Below are 25,860 nucleotides of genomic sequence, written 5' to 3'. Positions count from 1 at the left end.
CCGAAACCAAGGGCTGGATGTTTTCCCTGATATGTGGATGCTGATCCATAAATTTGTATTATATGATTATTATAAATTCTATATACCCCACTCTAGTTTTACTATTAAATGAGGCTAGGGTTTTAATAAATTTCTCTGGGCAATAAAAGACAATGTATAAAGTTCAAAAAGATGAGACAGTATTTATTCTCTAGAGAATTAAAAAGAAAATTAGGACAATTACTTAACTGTCACATATAGTTTAGGAAACATCCTGATCTGCAATGATGATGATTTGGGGTACTAGGGGTCAAACTCAGGGGTGCTCAACCACTGAGCTGCACCCCCAGCCCCTTTTATTTTTTTTTGTTTTGTGACAGGGTCTCACTAGATTGCACACTGGCCTTGAACTTGGCATTCTCCTGCTTTAGCTCCCGGGTAACTGTGGTTATAGGCATATGATGTTAAGAGCAAGACACTCTCTCTCTCTCTTCTTTCCAGCCAGGATCTTGTACTGAAAATTCTAAGCTTAGAATTTTTGTGTTCAAACAGAATGTATTTCCTTATTTAATAAAGACCCTTTTCCACTGAAGCTTTATCTCCTTCTTTATGTATCAAATGGGTCTGTATTGTCATCTCATTAATCCTCAATGCCTTGGGAAGCAGAGTATAGAATTACCCATACCATTTTATATTGCCTTTACTTCTAATAATTGGATTAATATCATGTTATTGAAGCAAAGTTCCCTACTTTATATTTTTTCTGTCACTAATAATTGACTAGCTTCTTTGAACCTGAATCATATTTTACTAATGTGGTGCATGGCTTTTTAATGCTCTTTTATTTATGCCTTTATATCTGTCATAGTGTGTTTCAGCCTTCCAAATCACTGATTTAAAGGTTAAACGTTAGGGTTTTTGTATTTATTCCATATGTCATGTTTCCACCTATGTTCCTTACTGTTCTCTAAATCAAATCTGCATTTACTACAATAGTTGACTCCTACATAATGTTTATTTAATGTCTCTCCTCAGAATTTGTCTTTTATGTGAAGTTACATATCTTGACCTCTCATTAAATCAGATTTACAGCTTCCTACACATTTTCCTTTTAATGATTTTCTTTAACCTTTACCTGATTTCTAAAACTTCTTTGTGGATATATGTAATGATTACTTTAGATCCCATATGTTAATTTTGTTCATTCATTTTGTTCTAGAAAATTTATTTTCTTGTATGTCGTAGTTATATATTATATATAGTTATATATAATCTAAGAGTTTCCCTCTGTTATTCTTCTTGAATCATGAGGATAATCTTTAAATCTTGTCTCCATTATTAACTCAATTCACTTTTATATAAAGTTACTTTTGTGTATGTGTTTTAGGTATTTCTGTCATATCAATGGAAAGATTAAAAATTGAGAATAAAAACCTTGAGACAATATTTTAAAGCAGAGATGACAATTAGATTCACCTTTTCCTATAATATACTGTTTTCATTACATTTCTATATTGTATGAGAAAAATCTACTAACTACATGCTTATTGTGGAATAGAGGATTTGATAAGGAATTTGGGATTTCATACCTTAATGTTTCATGATTTTTTATTGTTTAAAAAACATTCTGAGTAGTAAACAGTAGTTAATGGTAAATATAAGAGCCATTTCTAGGTCTGGGCACTGGAACTCTATAGTGTATTATTTGCAACATTTCTATGTAATGTCTGGTCATTTCTTTTAAGGTACGTGGTCCGACCCATTCTTCTGAGATGGAAGGAAACTCCACTCCTTCAGATAACTTTAAAGCTGGACACATTTGTGTATTTACTATTCCAGAATTTATCCTGCCTCCACTTCTTTTGCTTTTCTCTTCTCTGAAAAACTCTCCCATATCCTCTGGCTGCTTCCCTAATTCCCAACTATACTTAGGCATCAGTGCAAATCTTCCCCTTTCCTTAAAGCCTTCTGTTTCCCTAGCTGACTACCTCTTGAACTCTTATATAGCTTATTGTTCTTATTGTTGCTTTTAGTCATTTTACAGATGACATTTATTGTTCTATACTCTTAGACTCTTAGGTGCCATTTCAGGTGGTAATAGATATGTAAGCTTGAATGCCCCCAAATGAAAATGGTGTGTCTGTAACACTTACTATGGTTTATGGTTGTTCGTCCATAGTCTTTTTTAAAGCAACTAGTCTTAACCATCCTTTTTAAATGAGAGGCATCTCCTTTAGATTACTTTACACCCAGGCATATTTGTGTATATACTGTCCCAGAATTAAGTGCCTTCATTGCTTTTACTATTTTAATTTAAAAATTTTCCCTTCTTGATTCTTTAAAACAAATGGTTTTTGAATTTGTTCATAGCACCTGTTATGGACTAGGTGCTGTTTTAGTTTCAGGGAAGAAAACATCAAGTAGAAGGATGTATTCCCCATGGAACTGTCTAGAAGTGAGGCAGACATGCGAACAAGAATTTGAAATAGCTGAATCCAGTCTACACTATACTCTGGAGGAGAGGGAGGCTTGCACTGTAGATCAGGGAAGGTTTGGCAGAGGATATAGCATTTGAGTAGAATCTTTTTATTAAATAAATTAAAATTTTTATTGTTTATTTTTAGTTATACATGACAGTAGAATTCATTTTGGTATAATTAAATAAGCGTGGACTATATCTTATTCTAGTAGGACTCCATTTTTATGGCTGTATACAATCATGGGATTCACTATGGTGTATACATATAAGTAAGTAGGAAAATTATTTGGGTAGAATTTTAAGAGGCAGGAAGTGAATTTTAAACAGAAGTACAAGAATGCGTATTTGCTGCCTCAAAGCAATAACTCAATTGTAGCAGACTGAATCTTTTCTAGAGCCACAAATTAAAGATTTTTTTTCTTTTTTTATTGGTTGTTAAAAACATTACAAAGCTCTTGACATATCATATTTCATACATTAGATTCAAGTGGGTTATGAACTCCCATTTTTACCCCAAATACAGATTGCAGAATCACATCGGTTACACATCCACATTTTTACATAATGCCATATTAGTGACTGTTGTATTCTGCTACCTTTCCTATCCTCTACTATCCTCCCTCCCCTCCCCTCCCATCTTCTCTCTCTACCCCATCTACTGTAATTCATTTCTCTCCTTGTTTATTTTCCCATTCCCCTCACAACCTCTTATATGTATAACAGTGAGGGTCTCCCTCCATTTCCATGCAATTTCCCTTTTCTCTCCCTTTCCCTCCCACCTCATGTCTCTGTTTAATGTTAATCTTTTCTTCCTGCTCTTCCTCCCTGCTCTGTTCTTAGTTGCTCTCATTATATCAAAGAAGACATTTGGTATTTGTTTTTTAGGGATTGGCTAGCTTCACTTAGCATAATCTGCTCTACTGCCATCCATTTCCCTGCAAATTCCATGATTTTGTCATTTTTTAGTGCTGCGTAATACTCCATGATGTGTAAATGCCACATTTTTTAATCCATTCATCTATTGAAGGGCATCTGGGTTGGTTCCACAGTCTAGCAATTGTGAATTGTGCTCCTATGAACATCGATGTGGCAGTATCCCTGTAGTACGCTCTTTTAAGGTCTTCAGGGAATAGTCTGAGAAGGGCAATAGCTGGGTCAAATGGTGGTTCCGTTCCCAGGAATCTCCATACTGCTTTCCAAATTGGCCATACCAGTTTGCAGTCCCACCAGCAATGTACAAGAGTACCCTTTTCTCCACATCCTCGCCAGCACTTGTTGTTTGACTTCATAATGGCTGCCAATCTTACTGGAGTGAGATGGTATCTTAGGGTGGTTTTGATTTGCATTTCTCTGACTGCTAGAGATGGTGAGCATTTTTTCATGTACTTGTTGATTGATTGTATGTCCTCCTCTGAGAAGTGTCTGTTCAGGTCCTTGGCCCATTTGTTGATTGGGTTATTTGTTATCTTATTGTCTAATTTTTTGAGTTCTTTGTGTACTCTGGATATTAGGGCTCTATCTGAAGTGTGAGGAGTAAAAATTTGTTCCCAGGATGTAGGCTCCCTATTTACCTCTCTTGTTGTTTCTCTTGCTGAGAAAAAACTTTTTAGTTTAAGTAAGTCCCATTTGTTGATTCTTGTTATTAACTGTTGTGCTATGGGTGTCCTATTAAGGAATTTGGAGCCCGACCCCACAATATGTAGATCGGAGCCAACTTTTTCTTCTATCAGACGCAGAGTCTCTGATTTGGTATCTAGCTCCTTGATCCACTTTGAATTAACTTTTGTGCATGGTGAGAGGAGGGGATTCAGTTTCATTTTGTTGCATATGGATTTCCAGTTTTCCCAACACCATTTGTTGAAGATGTTATCCTTCCTCCATTGCATGCTTTTAGCTCCTTTATCAAATATAAGATAGTTGTAGCTTTGTGGATTAGTCTCTGTATCCTCTATTCTGTACCATTGGTCCACCCGCCTGTTTTGGTACCAGTACCATGCTGTTTTTGTCACTATTGCTCTGTAATATAGTTTGAAATCTGGTATCGCTATACCGCCTAATTCATACTTCCTGCTTAGAATTGCTTTTGCTATTCTGGGTCTTTTATTTTTCCATATGAATTTCATGATTGCTCTATCTATTTCTACAAGAAATGCCTTTGGGATTTTGATTGGCATTGCATTAAACCTGTAGAGAACTTTGGGTAATATCGCCATTTTGATGATGTTAGTTCTGCCTATCCATGAACAGGGTACATTTTTCCATCTTCTAAGATCTTCTTCTATCGCTCTCTTTAGGGTTCTGTAGTTTTCATTGTATAAATCTTTCACCTCTTTTGTTAGGTTGATTCCCAAGTATCTTATTTTCTTTGAGGATATTGTGAATGGAGTGTTTTTCCTCATTTCCATTTCAGAAGTTTTGTTACTGATATACAGAAATGCCTTTGATTTATGCATGTTGATTTTATATCCTGCCACTTTGCTGAATTCATTTATTAGTTCTAGTAGTTTCTTTGTAGACCCTTTTGGGTCTTCTAGGTATAGAATCATGTCATCCTCAAATAGTGATAATTTAAGTTCTTCTTTTCCTATTTTTATGCCTTTAATTTCTTTCGTCTGTCTATTTGCTCTGGCCAGTGTTTTGAGAACTATATTGAATAGAAGTGGTGATAGAGGGCATCCCTGTCTTGTTCCAGATTTTAGAGGGAATGCCTTCAATTTTTCTCCATTCAGAATGATGCTAGCCTGAGGCTTAGCATAGATAGCTTTTACAATGTCGAGGAAAGTTCCTGTTATCCCTAGTTTTTCTAATGTTTTGAACATAAAGGGATGTTGTACTTTGTCGAATGCTTTCTCTGCGTCTATCGAGATGATCATATGGTTCTTATCTTTAAGTCTATTGATGTGGTGAATAACATTTATTGTTTTCCATATATTGAACCATCCTTGCATCCCAGGGATGAATCCTACTTGATCATGGTGCACAATTTTTTTGATGTGCCTTTGTATCCGATTCGCCGGAATTTTATTGAGTATTTTTGCATCTAGGTTCATCAGAGATATTGGTCTGTAGTTTTCTTTCTTTGAGGTGTCTTTGTGTGGTTTCGGAATCAGGGTGATGTTGGCCTCATAGAATGAATTTGGCAGAGCTCCCTCTTTTTCTATTTCCTGAAATAACTTGAAAAGTATTGGTATTAATTCTTCTTTAAAGGTTTTGTAAAACTCTGCTGTATACCCATCCGGTCCTGGGCTTTTCTTGGTTGGTAGTCTTTTGATTGCTTTTTCTATTTCATCCATTGATATTGATCGGTTTAAATTGTGTGTATCCTCCTGACTCAGTCTGGGCAAATCATATGACTTAAGAAATTTATTGATGTCTTCACTATCTTCTATTTTATTGGAATATAGGTTTTCAAAATAATTTCTAATTGTCTTCTGTATTTCTGTAGCATCTGTTGTGATATTGCCTTTTTCATCCCGTATGAAACAAAAAATGAAAATGAAAGAAAAAAAAACCCAAATTAAATAATAATAATAATAATAATAATAATAATAATAATAATAATAAATGCAGTCATAGAGTTCGATTAACTTCTCTTCCAGTAGGTGGAGCTGTGCCCACTGGGCCAAGCTTCTCCTCTCAATAGATGGGAACCAATCACTGTGCAGCAGCTCTTCCTCCCAGACTGGGTGGGTCTCCAATCCTGAGTGTCTAGGGCCTTCTCTTGTGTTTCCTCGAGCCAGGCCCTGCTCAACTGTGACCCTCACCACAATACTGGCTACACGCCAGGTCTGCTGCTCCTGGGAGCCCTGTTTTCATGAACGCCTGGGCACACTCTCCCTGTTTGCCTCCCTCAGACCTTAAGTTTGTAGAGCTTGGGGCTGAGAACCCCCAGCGAATTTGCTTGCCCTCCGGTAGCCATGCCCCCGGTAGCTGGTGCAAGAGACCTCAGTTGTTAGCACTGGTGGGAGCAGTAGCCGGGAGTTCCGTGCCGTGAGTCCCGCACCACTCCTGATTCCCTCGGTCTGGCTATCATGCTCACGGGAGAGCTGGGAGGGGCCCTTAAGGTTTCCCCGCTGTGTGGAGAGGGATGGCTAGGGGATTACACACCTGTTGCTGCTGGTTTCAATGAAGTTATCTCCTCCGCCCATGACGTCAGTTCTCTGCCATGGTGGTATCCCATGCAAATGGTGTCCGTTCGTTCCCTTTGCCGGGTGACCAGTGCAACGGGTGGGTCCTGACTGTCTGTCCCAAGCCCCGTTTCAATCCTGTGGCCACTACCTATGAAGGCTCAGTTGGCTTTTACCTCTGTAAGTTCAGAAGGGCCGACCAGTTATTTCAGCGGGATCGTTAGTGCTGAGTCACGAGAAGCAGGCGAACTGGAGCTTGAATGCAGCCAATCCGGGCTCTGTGTGTGTTCTGAGAGGCCCAAACTGTTGGCTCCAGATCCACGTCAGCTCAGCATTGCCTAGTGATCCTAAGCAAACAGCATTTAGACAGTTTACGACTCCCTATGCCCGCGCAGCCGGAGAGGTCAGAGACTCCCTATGCCCGCCGCCATGTTGGATCAATTAAAGATTTTTGCCTTTATGAGTGTAAGACCTGAACATCAGGACACATTGAGGCTGCTTTCCAATAACTGGGAAACCCCGGGTTTCCTCTTCTGAAACCAGTTCTATCCTAAACATCTGTGCACACTGGCAAGAATCTTACAGGTACACAGCATCCTTACAGGGAAATAAGCTCATGAAGACTAAGCTGAAGTATGTTTCTTCAGGCAAACACCCTAAATAGCTCTTTTCTAACATTTGGAGGGATTAACACTAGAAAAGTAAAGTGTATTTTAATGTCAAAATATTTTCAGTTCTCCATTAAGATCAAATTGATTTTCCAAGCTTATAATCTTGAGTACAATTGGAAGAAGTCTTCATTTTTTTTTCTTAATAAACATTATAATAACCCTTGGAACCAGAACATAGGCTCTTCATAAATGCCACGAATGTGAGTGGGAATTTGAGACACGCTGTCCCTAAACAACTTTGACACAAGCAGTCCTGCTGTAGTGTTTGCAAATGCAGCTCTACATGTAAACGCTAGATCAGACTGAATGATGAATTTAAAACAAGTGGGTGCACTCAGTGTGGCCCAAATTAAGCCTTGTTCTAAAGTTGCTATAGCAACGTTATCCGTACCAAATGTCCTGCTCTGAAAAATAATTGGAAACATTTCCTGTTATTTAGTGAGGAAACTAAATCACTATTAATTTTTGTATCCTACTACACAAAATGTATTAGTCTCATGTGCTTTTTTTAAAAAAAAATCAGCAAACATGATGAATAAGTATAGGTATTATATAATTATAACAGCAAAATCAAGAAAGATAGAAACAAAAATGAGTCATTCAGATTTAATAGGAAGTATTTAAGAGTTAAAATATTTGAAGATACTTTTCTTCTTTCTTTGTTAACACTTAAGAGCAGAGAGCCATTAATAGTTCTTTTAGGCTTTGTACACAGGAATTGTTTCCCTATTAAATCACAAAGAAATTTCTTCAATATTCTGAGAAAGTTGAGAAACAGCTAAAATTGTCAGTTATTCATAAGATAGTAAATAAATTCAAACAACATGAAAACACATGACATATTAAGCACAGAGAGCTAAAATGTTTTGAGACAGTAGCTCAAGCCAAAGGAACAAACTTTCATAATTTGACCAAAATAGTTACATGATATACTGAAACTCCAGGCCTACATGTATTTCTTTCTGAAGATGATTTAAACTCAAATCTATCAAAATTGTTCTTAAAAGAAATTATTAGGGAATATTGTAACATTTGGAAAAAATGAGGGCTTCTATAAATTGGAAGGAAGAAAACCTCTATAAACAATAGAGGCTAGTTACTCTATGTGGTTTTATTTAATATTTCAGTGCTTGTTTCTATTGTTTGGGAGAGACACTTTCAGTGTAATTTTAATTCTAAAGTGCCATTTCATTATCTCTGAGTGGGTGTTTTAGTTTATAGTTGGCCCTCAGCTTCATTTGTGAGTCATGTGTAGTATAGCTAAGTATATTTTCCTAGGCAGTTGGGTGAGGTGAATAATACTTTTTTGATATATTAATTAGGCTTTCCTATTTAATAACACTAGATTTCAAAATAAAACTGACATATTCTGGGAAACAAGATGAAAAAATATGTAAGTTGCAACATTTTGTAGAATACCATTTATTTCTCCAAACTTTCCTCTGCTAATCCCCTCCCCCACCCAGTTCCTGTTGCTCTTTCCATCACATATCAGCAAAGCTGAATATTATGGCACAGCTCAATGCAAACATAAATAAAGAAGATTCCCAGTTAAATGGGGTTTGGTTTTCAACAACTTTAGATATGGATGTTGTTCATGAGTTTGAAGATTGTAACTATACCATAAAAGTGTGTGTGTGTGTGTGTGTGTGTGTGTGTGTGTATGTATGTGTGTGTGTGAAAAAATATAAGTGCATCCACCAGCTCTAAAAGGAACTGAAATTTGGCATGAAAGCTGGGAGAAAATAGGATTGAATTAAACTTTTTCACCAAAGGCTATGTTGTGACTGTTCAGTATCAATTCCATTGTAATTATAATTAAGCTTACAATTAAGCTTCCCTAGTCATCTGCCTCATAAATCCAGTACTGTGTGTTCACCTGGTTTGGAATGCTCTTTCTTATGTTTCTTTCTATATTCAAATTCTTCACATCTTTTCCAAGAAATCTTCCCAAATGTTGTCATCCTTCATAATCTACTGTCACTTTAAATGAAATGTTAGTCGTGCAGAGTGTCTAAGAGCTTGAGTTCTGGAGTCAAGTTCAACTCAAGTTCAAATTCTGGCATATGTGCTTAGTAAAACAAATTAATTGAACAAATTAATTATTGAGGGACAGCTGTGGGCCAGAGGCTATTGTAGGTACAATGGTGACAATACAGACCAGGACTTTATATTTCTTGAGCTTATTGAGGCATGGCAGACAATTAAAAATAGAGATTGTGGTAAATTCTGTTAAGGAAGTAAGCAAAATCATGTGATATAGGGTAACTAAGGGATCCTATTTGAATTGGGGCAGGGGTCAGGAAATACCTGATGAAGGGATGACATTTGAGTTGAGAACTGAAGATTAAAAAGGAGTCAGTCATGCTACATCAGGAAGAAAAGGGAATTCCATTCAGAGGGAAAGCAAGAACAAATGTTCTGAGTAAGAAATGACATTCAGGAAGAAGAAAAGAGAGTGTGGTCAGAAAATGGTGCTGGGGATGGGGGGGCTGGCAGTGGTAAAACAAGAACTACTCTTGATAACAATGAAGACTATTAAAAGGGATTTGAATTTTTTGCTACGATTGAGATAAAAGCTGGTGACCCATATAAAAAATCATATATTGTACACATATGTGTTATACATCATGATTTCCCTAATTATTAAAAGGCAACCATGTTGACTCACAATTTTCACCTCTCTTTAACACAGATGTGCTGGATGATGACCAGAGCAGGAAGAGTGGAGAGTCCCTTGATGCCATACCATCGCACAGCAGCAGGAGGAGAGCAAGAATTACCTGAACAGTCTTCTCTGCGTGGTGGTGTTGTAAGGGAGGGGGGGGGGTCAATTGAAGAAAGATTTTTGAGTCTGGAGCACAGGGGTGAATAGGGGGGTATTGGATATATGTTCATCATCAGCATCTAGATGTCTGCAACTCAGGAGAAAGAGCTCTCCTAAGGAAAGTCTATAGACAGGGGAGCATGGACCTCAGAAGAAGCCCTTTAAGTTGACATTTAAAGGTCAGATAAAAGAACAGTTATTATCAAGGGAGACTAAGTAGGATCAGCAAGAAACAGAAAAACCAGAAGCCATGAGAAAAACCTTGCTAGTGAGGGAGAACTGAGCATGAATGTCATGAAGGCTGAGGCAGGTTGGCAAGCAGTGTGAATGCTTGTGAACCTTGACAAAACCCACTTAAATAGAAAGGTGGAGATATGTAGGTTGCAATGGTGAGAAACATGCAAGAAATGAGGACATGGGGATGGGTGATAGTCAACTTGGAGGAATTTTGCTGCAAAACTAGCATATGGAGAAAGAAGGTGGTAGCTAGAAAAAGATAAGGGGCTCAAGATTTTTTAAGTTAGTATTAGTACATTTGTTATACATTTTTGAATTTCCCATATCTGTTTTCTTGTCTGTAAAGAAGTCAAAATTAACAACACCGAAGTTAAAGGGATACAGATAGGTAAAGAAGAACTCAAATTAGCACTATTTGCTGATGTTATGATTCTATACCTAGAAGACCCAAAAAGTTCCACCAGAAATCTTATAGAAATAGTAAATGAACTCAGCAAAGTAGCAGGATACAAAATCAGCACCCATAAATCAAAGGCATTTCTATATATCAGTGACAAATCCTCTGAAAGGAAACAAGGAAAACTACCTCATTTACAATAGCATAAAAAATACTTGGGAATCAACTTAATAAAAGAGGTGAAAGACCTCTACAATGAAAACTACAACACACTAAAGAAAGAAATTAAAGAAGACCTTAGAAGATGGAAAGATTTACCTTGTTCTTGGATAGGTAGAATTAATATTGTCAAAATGGCCATACTACTGAAAACACTATGCAGATTTAATGCAATTCCAATCAAACTCCCAATGACATTCCTCATAGAAATAGAAAAAGCAGTCATGAAATTCATCTGGAAAAATAAGAGACCCAGAATAGCTAAAGCAATCCTTTATACTATACTATAGAGTAATAGTAATAAAAACAGCATGGTATTGGCACCAAAATAGACTGATAGACCAATGGTACAGAATAGAAGACACAGAGAATAACCCACATAATTACCTTTATCTTATATTTGACAAAGGTGCCAAAAACATACATTGGAGAAAAGAAAGCCTCTTCAATGGTGCTGGGAAAACTGGAAATCCATATGCAACAAAATGAAATTAAACCCCTATCTCTCTCCATGCACAAAATTCAACTCAAAGTGGATCAAGGAGCTAGGAATTAAACCAGAGACACTGGGTCTATTAGAAGAAAAAGTAGGCCCAAATCTTCATCATGTGGGATGAGGTCCCACTTCCTCAATAAGACTCCTATAGTGTAAGAATTAATATCAAGAATCAATAAATGGGATGGATTCAAACTATAAAGCTTCTTCTCAGCAAAAGAAATAATCAGTGAGGTGAATACAGAGCCTACTTATTGGGAACAGATTCTTACCACATGTATGTCAGACAGAACACTAATCTCTAGAATATATAAAGAACTCAAAATCTTAACACAAAAAAACCCCAAATAACCCAATCAATAAATGGGCCAAGGAATTGAATAGACAATTCTCAGAAGATATACAATCAGTCAACAAATATATGAAAAAAATGTTCACCGTCTCTAGCAATTAGAAAAATGTAAATCAAAACTACTCTAAGATTTCATCTCACTTCAGTCAGAATGGCAGCTATTAAGAATACTAACAACAATAAGTGTTGGCAAGGACATGGAGAAAAAGGCACACTCATACACTGCTGGTGGGATTGCAAATTGGTGCAGCCAATATGGAAAGCAGTATGGAGAATCCTTAGAAAACTGGGAATGGAACTACCATTTGACCCAGCTATCCCTCTCAGTCTATACCCAAAGAACTTAAAAATATCATACTACTGAGACACAGCCACATCAATGTTTATAGCAGCACAATTCACAATAGCTAAACTGTGGAACCAACCTAGATTCCCTACAGTAGATGAATGGATAAAGAAAATGTGGTATATATACACAATGGAATATTATTCAGCATTAGAAGAGAATAAAATCATGACATTTGCAGGTAAATGAATGTAACTGGAGAATATAATGCTAAGTGAAATTAGCCAATCCCCCAAAGCCAAATGCCGAATGATTTCTCTGATTTAAGGATGCTGATCCATAATATGCTGGGGGTGGAGGTGGATGGGAGGATTAAAGGAACTCTATATAGGGCAAAGCAGAAAAGGGGAGGGAGGGCAAGGGAGTGGCAATATGGGTAGGAAACATGGTGGAATGAGATGGACATCAAGAAGACACATAGTATATGACTCTGTGTACAACCAGAGATATGAAAAATTGTATTTTATATGTGTAATATGAATTGTAATGCATTCTGCTGTCATATATAACAAATCAAAATTTAAAAAAAAAATCAACAACACTATTTCAAAAGGTTGCTATAAGAATTAAGTGGTATTACAAGTAAAGGACTAGAACCCTACTTGGTGCTTCACACATTCTCAGTAAATGGTCATTGATATCATTGTTATTGCTATGTAGAATTCTTAAACACTCAGCACATTTACTCTGTTTTTCTTTTTAATTCTTCATTACTATAGATTTAAGTAGTTATTATAGGTAATTTACTATGAATTTGGGGTAGATTTGAAACAGTAATTTACTAACAGAATTAAATAATTACTTAACAATGTATACTAAATTCTGTTTTATATATGATGAAGACATATCTGTATCTATGTCTATATCTATGTTTATCCATGATTTAGTGCATTTCTTTACCCTATATTAGTGTGCAAAGTTCAGAAGTCTCCAAGACCACCTTACTTTTTATCCTCCTACAAGTTTAGGATCCTGAAGACCACTCTCAGGTTAGAAACTTCTTTAGAAGAACTCACGGAACTCATACAGCTGTTATATTCATGGTTATAGTTTATTACAGTAAAAGGACAGAGATTAAAACCAGCAGAGAGAATACAGCTTAGACCCGTGTCCAGGAGACATCAAGGTGTGGAGCTTCCAGTTGTCCTCTCCAGTGTCCCAGTACCTATTTCTCCCAGAAACAATGTGTGAAAATACACATAAAATATTTCCCACCAGGGAAGCTCACCTGGGTTTTGGTGTCTGGAGTTTTTATTGTGGCCTAGTCTCTACCCAGGTAGCTAACCTTAATTTCTAGCCTTTCCAGATATTAAACTGACACAGTGTGGACCAATGCCTCCCACCACATATCAGTGTAAGCCCAGGCTATCAGGCATAGACCTAGGCTCCAGGTCAAAAAACACTCTAACCAGGGAGGACAATCCAAGGGCTTAGAGATTACCCCTAGGAGTCAAGGGCAAAGGCCAAACTTCTCTTTTGCAGTTAATCCTTTACTGTATAACCTACAATCTAATTGAGAAGATAATATGTGAAGACACAAAACTGAAATAATGCATGATATAATTAAGTTTAAGTCATCAAACAGTGTCACAATGTTAGGGACATGTCAACATAAAATAGCTTGCTTATCTTACTATAGATGTTCAGGGAAAGACTGGGTGACAAGACAAAGCTTTATAGAAAAGTCCTGTTATGAACTGCATCTTGGAGAAGGACCTGGATTTTCCCTGGCTGAAAGAAAGTCCAACGTGCTTCCAGCAGGGTGAATGGAGGAAGGCAGGATGGGGAAGCAGTGTCTGGAAATGAAATACATCAGTTTCCTAGGGCTACCTTAAAAAATGATCTCAAATTGAATGGCTTTAGGCAACATAAAGTTAATCTCCTTCTAGAGGCCACAAGTCCAAAACCAAGGTGCCAGGATGCCAGCTTCCAGGATGCCAGGTTCTTTTTGGAGACTGAAGAAGTAACCACACTAAGCCTCTCCTGGCTTCTGGTGGTTTCTGGTGGTTCTTTGTGGGTTTTTTTTTTTTTTTTTTTGTCACATGGGTGTATCCCTCTAATATCTGCCTCCATCACCTCATGAACTTCTCCCTTTGGATCTGTGTCTTTGTGGTTCTAATTTCTCTTCTTATAAGAACTCCAGTCATTGGATTAGAAAGCATGCTAAAACAATGAGACCTACGACTTCATCTTAACTAATTATGTCTGTGAAGGCCCTACTTCCAAATAGAGTCACAATTTGAGGTTCTGGGTAGATGAGAATTCTGGCAGGGAGATCATTCCAACCAGTACAGGTAGTTTGTGGGGAAAAAAATGTGGTCTGATGCAGGCTGCGGCAAAGACACAAACAATGCTTGGCTTCAGTATCTTATAAATGCAACTCACTAAACAGGGTCTTTCACAGGTTTTCAATGGCTTTTCCCAAACGTCAGAATACCTTCTTTCACTGCCAAGTACAGCACCCCTCCAGGGTGAATTGATGTGGGATGTGGGTGGGAGAAGTGGGTAAAGGCTAGGGGTGAGTGGGTGGCTAGGGATTTCACGTTGGCAGTCTCCAAATTATAACTGTCCAGCTAGCTATGCACTTTACCCTCCACCCACACCTGGACCTACTCAACTGTCATGGAACTGCGGTGAAAAAAATTAAATTAAATTAAAATATGCATTAAAAAAGACATATTTGTTTCTAAAGAGGATAAGGGTAAAACAAGGGCAGCTTAGCAATTCTGGGAGCAGATTCCTTGATGAGGACTCTGACTTAGTGATTTCTTTTCCAAAGAAGGAGGGCGGGAATGAGGTGGAGAGAGTTGGGTGGGAGGTGGGGCAGATAGAATATTCTATTTGAATATTCTCTTTTATTTTCCCATTATTTCTAGCCATAAAAGTAGTTTTACTCAAAGTTTAGTTTGCTGAACTACTACATCGACAGCACTTGTGGTCTTTGTTGTAAAGGCAGATGACTAGACCTACCCTGGATCTACTGAATCCCTGTCCATGGAAGGAGCTTGGGAATCTGTGTTCCTCATAATCTCACTGAGGGATTCTTGAGTGAAATCGTGTTGACAGAGTTTGGTTTTAAGTTTGATTTGGTTTTAAGTCTGATTTTAAGGTGCCTATGTTTTTAGGAAGTTGAAAGTGTTTTTATTGCACAGATTAGTTTCCATACAAGAATGAAGGTATGATTCTGAAGGGTGTGGGCTCCTGAGGTGAGAGTTATTGGGGTTTAGGTCAATTCCAGTCAAGATTCCATTTTGCAGCCAAATGTGGACACAGAGACACTAGTGTTAGAGAAGTAGAATATAGTTGAAGAGATGAGGGGGAGAAAAAGAGAGAATAGTAATATCCAAGATGATCTGTGCCTAAACAACAACTTTATATAGAGCTAGCTTTGTGCCTAAGAAGGGATCATTTCCTGTTCTCCTCTCCTTCCTTCCAGCTGCTGGCATTCACACGCTGAGTATTAATGGTAGGCTTCTGTGAGCTAATCTGGGAATGCGACTGTCATTTACAATTCCATTTCCAAAGAAAAAAGTCTTTTTGCTTATGGAATGCCTTTCAGAGGAATTTGGGAGACACATTTTTTTGCAGAGTTTTTACTCCTTAAAACCTGAGACTGGGAGGTGAGGAAAGAGCACAGCATTTCACTAAAATTGTGAAACTAACTCTGTTCATTTTGGAATGTGTAAGCTACTTTGAGGTATTTAATCTTTCATAATAATGGTGATATTTTTTGAATTGACCTTTGAAAACCATCATCTGAAAAGGATGTTGGTGTTGCTTGCAGGTGCATGGCTTTGTAAGTTGAGAAAATTATTAATGCCATTTTCAGAATATTGATGATCACTGGAGAGAAAGGAGGGGGTGTTTGGATTCTGAGTAGTTTTAGAAAAACCCAAAATATTCTCTACTTAAGTCTCCCAAATAACTATAATAACTGACTTGAGAAGATGCAATGGGTTGCATAAGAAAAATACATTTGGTTTCTTAATATTGTTAGATAATTGATTAAATTCTGGAATGGCAGTGACTTTTTTTCTGTGCAAATGAATTCCCCTTTCCACTATTCTACAGGAATTGAATGCAAAGTAAATGAGAAAGGCGACTTTGTAAAATCTGTATCTCTATCATAAATTTATTACATTTCCCTAATAAGAACTGGCTCTCTCACCTGGCCGAGGATTTCAGAAGATTTCTGCTTCTCCCAGAAAAGAAAAGAGAAAAACTTGCTATGGATCCCAAATCTGTGCTGTTCTAATGATTAAAAAACATATTACACTAGCATTTGCTTAGTTTGAAATCCTAAATTTAAGCTTAGACTAAAAAAAGGCATCAGTTAGGCATGTATTTAAAAGGAGATGTATTTATCATTGTTATAGTTGATATTTCTCTAATACTGTCAGGCTTATCTGGAACATTTCCATTGCTTATTCTTCATACTGACAATTTCTTCTGTTCTGGTTTTGAGCATTATGATGTGAAGTAAATGGAGGTTTTCAGGACCAGATGAATAGTTTTGATCTGTGACAAGGGCCTCACCTTCACAAGGTAGCAACATTTGCAGAAAAGCCCACAGGTTGTGGGGTCACTGGCATGAGGCAGGCGTTCAGATTCTGGATTCCCTACCTTGCTGGTAGAGTGACATGGGCAAATAACTTCTCTATGCATTAGTGCCCTCACAATGTAGCATGGCTGTTAAAGCAGCATAGCGTTTCCTAAAATATGCCTGACATGGAATAATTATTTAATAAATGTTTATTCTTTTGCTTTCTTTCCAATCCCTAAATATCTCTCTCAAATGGAAAGATCTGCTGCCATGGCCATCCCAAATGCTCTGAAGATGATAAATTGGCCAGAATTGGGTGGAGCCTAGGTTAAGAGCAAGGAGGGGTCCACAGTGAAATTTCTCAATGGGTTAGCAACAGCAACACAGTCATAGCAATGGAAACCACTACTGAATTTAGAATACAGATGAGACAAACCAACCAACCAGTATTTACTGAGGGCAGATACCACCTTGGCACTTTGACTTACTCATTTAATTCCAATGTCAACCTTGTGAAAATCACCAATCCTTCTTTATAGAAGGGTAAACTGAGGTTCAGAAAACGGACATAACTTGTCTATATGCCTGAGCATATAGCAGAGCAGGAACAAGGTATAGGTGTTTGTTAAAACTTTGCCTAACCAAGCGACCTATACAAGGGAATGTCTGTAAGTTGTCTATTCTTCATACCAAAGAATGACAACTCTCGGATTCATGTATTATCTTTCAATCTATGGCACACATAGAAATCTGAAGGGATATGGAAATGTTAAGTGGAGTGGGAACAACATCAACTTTGGGGTCAGATGTTGGATTGAAGTCCTGGATTGAAGCCTGGCCATTGACAATCCATATGTCATTCTCGGAGGCAAGTTGCCTCCGACAAATTAAACTTCTTAAGCTTCACTTTCTTACTCAAAAAGGAGGATAATAGTAGTTATCACTTCATGGAGTCATTTAATGATCATTTGAAATAATGCCTGTAATACACAATACAGTTCCTGGCATATAATTATAAATTTATTGTTAATTGTAACAAGACACTGCAGTCTCAAAGTTTTTCCAAAGTTTGAGTTAATGGCCTGAATTACTTCTTGCATCAGAATCCCTGGGGATATTGTTAAAAATAAGAAGATCCCATGCCCAGCTCAATACCTAATGAATCAAAATATCTGGGAAGTGGGATGGGAATTTGCTTTTTAACCTGTTGCCTAAGTATAGTTCAAATCAACTATAAACTCCTTCCGTCATCCATTTACTGCTCTCCTGGTAACCATACCCTTTTTTGCTTTTGTCAGAGAACCTGGACTATCATTTGTACCTTACTGGCATTTCCCTTGCCACAGAGATAAGGACCACATTATCCCAAGTAAAGCTGATATGATTCAATTAGGCTTATGTAGATTGCTAAGACAAAATCAAGCACTTTCCTGCTGGATGTGAAAAGACTTAGTCATGAGAAGGCTGAGAGTCACCCCAGGACCCTGAAGTAGAAAGCTGAGTGAACCCATAGGAAGCACAGTCCAAGGATAGAAGAAGTCTCATGCTAACACTTATAGTGTCCTTGATCTATTTTTACACCTAAAACCAGAGTGACTCCTGCAATTTTCATTGTATCAACACATTTCCATTTTGGTTAGATGAGTTTGAATCACTATTTTTTTTTTTTTACATTTACATGCCACCAAAGGCCTTAACAAATATGATAATATTTGTAATTTCTTTGTCAAATGCACACCAGCCAGATTCTTAATTCTACACCCCTGTCTGCCTTGACATATTGGGCTGGAGCCTGAGTGTACCTTCAGGATTTCTTCTGCTTAGGCTATAGGCAGGAAAAGTAGGCTTCTATATTTCCCTCCTTTAAGTAGGTACCTGAACTTAGCCTTCTAAGACAGGCAAAATAAGTCTAATCATATCCTATCTAACTTTATGCGTTGGCTAAGTCTTGGTTCTGCTAGGCATAGGCAGAGGTTGCAAAGTCAAATCTTTAAAGGTGCCCAACAAAAAAAAAAAAAAAAGTAAATAAAACAGGCTAGGTGTTAGAAATGCCACTTGTGTCTTATATCCTCTGAAAACACCAAGTTAAATATGAAAGTAAACACCCAGTTTCAATGTGAAAGAAACAATGGGGAATAGAAGGAAGAGAATGTCAGAGAGCATTTGCCTCTTTTAAAAGGAGGAGGGACCACACAACTGTAGCTCCAAGTCAATGTGTGGGGATTCAGTCTTGGTGTTACCAGAGCAGCCAAGCATCCTGAAGTTTATATGAAGTCTTCTGAATATTAACAAGTAACTCAAGTTTTAAAACATGCTGTGCAGGCTGGATCAGTGAGGGCCAAATTATACCCATAAAGTAGCTTGTGATCTGCTTTGCAGACCTTCAAGGAGGAGGGGGTCCAGGGGAAAGTTCTAGGTGTGTGCGGAGAGCAACTGACAAACAGGAGGTTATCCCACATGGAGTGCAAGAAAGGCAAATGATCCTAACTCAACATGCAAAGCCAAGGAGAAATGCCCTCACTCCATCCTGCTGGGTAGCCTGGTAGCCAGGGTGTCTCAGCAGCTCATTGTCTTAACTCCTGTAAGATCTCAGGAGGCAGGACACTTTTATCTCCTTCCACAAATTATAAATTTGTCAGACTCACCTGTTTTCTTTGTAAAGCTGTGGGGACTCTGGTTTCTTACTCTCCAGAAGATGTGATTGGACACCTGGCTCCAGGCAAGTACTTAATTAACAAAACTCTCCTAATGAGAGTGATCACTCAGTAGCCCATTTGGTAAGTAAATATTTTTAAACACTTTCATTATAGACTCATCTAAACTGCCAGTCTTTTCCTACTCAGCACATATGCATTCTATTTTTAGATATCCAGATACCTGGGTGAGGCACAGAGGTCCACTGACAAGACTTCTAAGAGTTTTCTTTCCAAGTTTTCTTCTTACATAATTGGTAACCCTTGAGGACACCACATGGCTGTCTCCTCAACATTTGTAGGTAGGTGCTCAAATGAAGATCCATGGTGGATAAGAAAACAAAAAGCAGATCCCAAGAAGGTTAACATGAAACCTTTGGGAAGTGAGGTGGTGGTCTCTGTTTTGCTTTCTTTTTCTTTTTTTTTTTTTTTTTGCTTCTTTTTTTTTATTGGTTGTTCAAAACATTACATAGTTCTTGATATATCATATTTCACACTTTGATTCAAGTGGGTTATGAACTCCCATTTTTACCCCATATACAGATTGCAGAATCACATCAATTACACTTCCACTGATCTACATATTGACATACTCATGTCTGTTGTATTCTGCTGTCTTTCCTATCCTCTACTATCCCCCCTCCCCTCCCCTCCCCTCCCCTCTTCTCTCTCTACCCCCTCTACTGTAATTCATTTCTCCCCCTTGTATTATTTTTCCCTTTCCCCTCACTTCCTCTTGTATGTAATTTTGTATAACCCTGAGGGTCTCCTTCCATTTCCAAGCAATTTCCCTTCTCTCTCCCTTTCTCTCCCACCTCTCATCCCTGTTTAATGTTAGTCATCTTCTCATGCTCTTCTTCCCTACTCTGTTCTTAGTTACTCTCCTTATATCAAAGAAGACATTTGGCATTTGTTTTTTAGGGATTGGCTAGCTTCACTTAGCATAATCTGCTCTAATGCTATCCATTTCCCTCCAAATTCTATAATTTTGCTTTCTTACTAATCATGAAACACAGAAACATAATGCATAGTTGATCAGCTCCTCATAGTTCATTCCCACCCTGTCACTCATCTCAGTCTTTGAGGATATTGCTCTAATTTCTAGGCTATTGTTGTGTTTTCTTCTATTCCAAGGAGGCAGTACCTGTCCCAAGGGTACTATTTTTTTTTTTTGACAAGCTACTGGAGTCATTAGGTAAAAACAATGTTAAAAAACTGAAGGTGTAAGAAAGATGAGACTAGAACCAAGACAGGAGTTTATTTTATTGGCCAACTGGTATGAAATCAATAATCTTTGATCACCAATTTCTGTTTTTTCTCTCATTCCTAGTACATGGAGTTTCAATTTTTTTTCAGCACAGTATTATCTACCCTGAATACTAAAAGGGGAGGCTGAGAAGCAAAGAGATTGCCTTGCTTTTGGAGCTAAGCAAAATAAATTAAAAGCAGGAAAGTAGATAGTGGTACTCTCTCCTTTCTTCCTTCTGTTCTCTTGCCTTCTCTTAATCCTCGTTCTACACACACAAAATGCACCCATTCTGTCAATTTTCAGTTCTATATTTGCACATATGCCAACTTTATAACATGAAAATAACTGGCAAAATATGTAAAGTACACAGCTTAGTCTTGTGCATAATTTACATTTAAAATTATGCATTCAAATGCATTCATGAAGGGAGACATTAGCATGAAAAGCAGATGAGAAGTCGGTTTGCAATGTGAGAAAGTTTCCAGTTCTCTTTGTCTTACTGGATTTTGCCAAACATCCTGTTAGCAGCATACCTACCTTTTTATTTTCAAAGATAGCCAGTTTCCTAGGGACTTTTTCTACCCCATTAAAATCTATACTAAGAAAATACTATATTAAAGTAACTCACTCATTTATTCTTTGACCCACATTTGCTCTTTGGCAGGCCCTTTGGCTTTCTCAACCCTTGTGTTAGTCAGCTTTTCATCACTGTGACCAAAATACCTGACAAGACCAACTTCAAGAAGAAAAGTTATTTTGGGCTCACATTTTCAGAGGTTCAGTCCACAGTTAGCTGACTCTAGGCCTGAGGTGAGGGAGAACATCATGGCAGAAGGGCATGGTGGATAAAAGCTACTCATCTCATGGAAGCCAGGAAACAGAGAATGGGAGCAGGGAGGAAAGGGAAAGAGAACAGGCACACAAGGAGCCAGGGACAAGATATTGTCCCTAAGGTCATGTCTCCAGTGACCTACTTCCTCCGGCTGTGCCTACCTGCATACAGTTACCACCTATTAGTCCATTCAAATTATTTATCCATTAAATGATTAATTCACAGATGGGGGTTACAGCTCTCATAATGTAATAATTTTGCCTTTGAACATCCCTGTATTGCCTAACATGACATAAAAGATCCAAACCATAACAATCCTCAATGGTGCTCTAAGGTTAGTGGGAAGACAAACATTCAAATAATCCTTTTGGTGAAGAGTTGTAGCAGTAGACATTGGCACCAGAGCAGGGACTAGAAGAAGTAAGCACAAAGGTAGCATTAGTTCTGGGATGCCAAGCAAAGTTTTTCTGAGAAGTGTATTCTGGTGGTGGTTAGGGATGTCTATAGGGAAAGAGGTAAGATCAGAGGCAGAGAACCATATTAGGCAAGGGGCAGTGGAATCATATACTAGGACAATTAACCAGGAGGATAGAGGACTTGTGACAGAGATTTGGGGAGTTAGACATTAATTTACATTTGAGGAGTGAAGAAGAGGGAGGAGTCTAGGAATTCTAGACTGATGTTTTTTTTTTTTTCTATAGTGGGCTGCTAGTAAATATTTTAGACTTTTGGGGTCACCAAGAACCTCTTTTGTGTACAGTCTTTTTTGTTTCTTACAACCCTTTAAGAAGGCAAAAGTCAGTCTTCGAAGGATGAATATGGCCAAAATTTGCCAACTTAGGTTCTAGACTAAGGTAACCCATGGGGGATGTATTACTAAGTTTTACATTAATGCAACAAAATACCTGAGACAGACTACTTATAAAGAGAGGTTTAATTAGCTCATCTTTGGGGAGGTTTAAAGTCATGATGTTAGTGTCAGCTCAGTCCTTGGCTGTGTTGTAGCATGGAGGAGGCACATCCATGTGGGAGAGTTTACACTGCTATTCAGCAAGTCAGAGAGAGAGACACTAGGGTTTCATAATCCTCTCTGAATGACCCAAGGACCTCCCATGAGGACCCACCTCTTGAAGACTCCAGAGCCCTTCCTCATCCACCACCCTGCAGTCCCAGCCTTCAAACACAATGACCTCTTGGGGATGCACTACCCACACCTAAACTACAGTGGGGGATATCTTGATAACTCAAGATAAAAGAAGGAGGGAAAGCCCAGACTGAAAGAGAAAACTGAAAAGTACTGGACGTTATTAACTTGTTTATTGGTTTTTAACCCAAATAGAAAAGCTCCCTTTCAATAAAATTTAAATTTTGGCATATTGATCAAATTGTCTTATATAATACAATCTGGGTTTTTAAAAATTTGTTTTTTTTTTTACATGTTCTCTGTTTTAGAAAACAAACCTTTGACTCACGGTTCCTGTAGTGTTTTTATTTTAAAATATACTCCACCCAGTACATGCTTTTGTGTTGCACTTGTCAGTTTTGGGTTATAATATTCTAAATTCTTGGTATTAAGAATACAAGTTTCCTATTACAAAGTCATAACCCATTATATTTTTAATGGTAAATGTTTTTTGGCTTGGTGTATAATAGGTACTCAATGTTTGTTATCTGAATCAAATAATGATAATGATAAACTTTTCATTGAAAAGTAAATCCCGGTTCATTTAAAAATAATAATCAGTTTCAGAAAACTTGAAAGTACCCAACTTTCACTGTATATAAAGCACTTGGTAGGGATGTTCTTCAGTACTATTTATATTTAGTACCATTTGTGTTTTTACATTTGCATTAAAGAATGGGGGCTAAGAAACAGTTTTATTATACCTAAAACAGAATTTCTAGGCTTTCAAGTATGGAAAATTGATCATTGTGTTTCTAATGTGTGCATACTGTTAGTTAATTCCTCATTATCTGAGGGTGGATTATCCTGTTTGCAGATGGAGGTGGCTAAGGGGCAGCAGGGATTTGGGATTAAGTCACTTCTCCTGCAGGGGTTTGTAATGAAGCTGGGGATCATTCACCCTGATTCTCAGCTGTGTGGTGGTTGGAAGACAGACTTCCAGGTCTGGAGTCATGCAATCTGGTCCCTTTTATCTATGCCATCAACAGCCCTGCCTGAAGTTTGGCTCCTCAGCTCCTGAACCTTGGAGAGCTATCTTTCAACTCCAATCTCAAAATTACCAAAAGGCTCAGCTCTCTGGGAAATGAGATAATTTCAGATCCCAACTGTGGTTTGTACAATGTTTGAGCAAAGTGGCTCATCTACTTCAAGTTAATGAATGGTTAACTGTAGTTTTATATGACCTGTGTGTGGTCTTAGGTTGTCTATAACCTGCTTTATTTCCACACGCCATCCCAAATGATCTCTGATAATCAAGTAGTGTCTGTAATTATATATCTTTCATCCCAGTTTCCTCATAATTGTAATTTTACAGCATTATGACCCAACCTGTTTATTTTCTGAAGACTTATTCCATTTCAGGGATCTCATGGTATAGTCCTATTTATTACACATGCAACAGTATAAATTTGCCCAGTGCCCAGGTGTGGTTTTGATATTCAACCTAAAAAAATACAAAAAAAAAAAAAAAGACTGGGATAAAATTGACATCTAAATTAGGGAATGGTTTACAGATGCTTCAAGCTATCTGAGCATTAGTGCGACAGTGAGCATACCAATTCTTCACTCCAAGATGTGTTTACTTGATGACACTGATTGTATCTTATGCCTTTTACTGCATTCTTTAATCCTAAGTTTTAATGAGGTGATACACATAAAAATTTTTAAGAAAGAGGTATAAAACAAATAAATATATTATTATAAATTGAAACCCACAGAGTACTTGTCTATCTTTTGAATTCCAGAAGAGGAGGAATTAACAGAAAGGGTTAGTGAGAAGGAGATATCTGAAAGACACAGGAAGAAGAAACAATTTACAAATCCAAGTGTGGAAGAAAAATGAGTGAAGAGAGGAAGAAGAAGAAAAGTTAAAGAAAACCCAGAGCTTTTGCTGACCTCCTTCCAAGCTGTATATCTCTCCTCACGAAACTTTGTATAATGGAGGTAGGAAGAATGTTGACACTTGTAGGAAGGCTATGGTGAGCACATTTGTTCTCCTAGGTATTTCTATGGATTGCATTTTGTGTCTTCTTCTCAGATCTCTGGTACAAGATTCCAATCAGCCTTGAAGAGCATATTCTCCTAGCTAGAGTTCTACTAAGTTGCTAAATCGGATGGATTACTGGGTAAGACTAGTTTCCCTTTCAAATAACTCTTGCTCCCTTGTTTGCACATTTCCCTCTTCAATCCCTCAAATTTTAATATTTTAACAATACAATGAAATTAAAATGACCTGAGAGGCAAGGTAGATAATCAAAAAAGTCATCCTCTCTTCTCTAAGCATTGCAGGCTTCTCCTTGGATACCCAGAATTCCACAGGAACTGTTCCATGGCTAGGGGAGCTCACCACACTGGAGACCTCTACCTGTTTCCTCCTCACTCTCAGAACTTGCATGTCTCTGCTAGTCATTAAGGCTGCTCCGAGAGTCCACTTCTCTGCCTCTCAAGCATACCTATTTTTTTGTGTATGTGTAAATTCACATGACTAGTCCTGTTTTGGGTGTGGGAATAGGTGTAAGGATGATCTCTCCCAAACCAAGGCATTGTATGAGACTCCCTGGGGTGGTTTCTCCCCCTGTGTAGCAATGTTTGCCACAGGGGCTGCTCTGTTAGCCTGATTCCTACAGTGAAGAGATGTGAAGCAGAGCCCAGCTCACCTGCAAAGGGTGTAAAGGAAAAATGAGATAAACCATTGTTTTCAGACGCCAGAACATTTCAGGGATATAGTTTTCTTTAGCAATCCTAGTCTATACCCTGACTAATGCTCTGACATGTCTGTCCCCTCATTGGTATACATTAAAACACAGAATCATTGAGGGACAGAGGCTTTATGTTGTTATTTTATTTTATTTTATTTTTAGGCACTAGGGAACAAATGCAGGGCCTCATGCAGGCTAGGCGAACACACTAACATGGATCTATATCACCAATCATTTTAGTTTGTTTTTAAATTTTGAGACAGTTCTCTCTAAATTGTCCAGGCTGAACTTGAACTTTCGATCTTCCTGCTTCAGCCATCCTCTTCAGTTGCAGGGATTACAGGTGTGTGCTCCAGGCCGACTATTGTACTGTTCTTTTATGAGTACAATAGGCTGCATAGTGCCTGGAGCATGGGGAAAAAAATCACTCAATAAATATTTGTTTACTCTAAAAATAAATGAAACACTATACTCTTGTTATAGTAACAACAGGGGGTAAGTAAATGTGGTTGTTCATGTAAATGAATCATA

This window comes from Spermophilus citellus, assembly GCF_964194105.1.
Source record: "Spermophilus citellus genome assembly, chromosome: 11".
In the NCBI taxonomy this organism is placed as follows: domain Eukaryota; kingdom Metazoa; phylum Chordata; class Mammalia; order Rodentia; family Sciuridae; genus Spermophilus; species Spermophilus citellus.
Note: the sequence above shows the minus strand (reverse complement) of the source record.